The 443-nt window shown below is 37.0% G+C and overlaps 1 protein-coding gene across 1 annotated transcript in view; it reads left to right on the top strand.

The window, feature by feature from the left end:
* The window catches only part of LOC109821175 (NADH dehydrogenase [ubiquinone] 1 beta subcomplex subunit 2-like), a 6,693-nt gene that overhangs the window by 5,468 nt on the left and 782 nt on the right, over positions 1-443 (top strand). The window lies entirely within an intron of this gene.

The raw sequence follows: 443 nt of genomic DNA, 5'->3' as shown, positions 1-443 counted from the left end.
TTTGAAATTTTACCACCCCCCCCCCCCCCCCCCCAAAAAAAAAAAAAAAAAAAAAACAAAAAACAAAAAACAAAAAAAATAAAAAAAAAAACAAAAAACCCCCACAAAAAAGCAACGCGCACACACACCCTGAAGGGTAAAAAAGACATACGGCCACAATCATCAGGGAAGCACGAACACCAATTGGTATTAAAAAAAACCACAACCCCTGGGGTTATTCTGAGTTTGTAAGTAGAAAAAGGAAAACAAATACAGTTATAGTTTTCTGTCTGCCGCTGTAAATATGAGTACCGCAACTGGATTTCTACTGTAGAATAACTCTGAAGGAAAGAATTGATGCTGATGCTTGACCATGAAACTTCTTATGATTGTCCGACAATGCTATCTGATAAACTGTTTTCATCTACCTCTCTCTCTTTCCTACCTTCCTTTCTTTTCAGTTC

The sequence above is a fragment of the Asparagus officinalis genome, chromosome 1 (genome assembly GCF_001876935.1).
Source record: "Asparagus officinalis chromosome 1, Aspof.V1, whole genome shotgun sequence".
Lineage (NCBI taxonomy): Eukaryota > Viridiplantae > Streptophyta > Magnoliopsida > Asparagales > Asparagaceae > Asparagus > Asparagus officinalis.
This window is presented reverse-complemented; position numbering and strand designations above follow the sequence as displayed.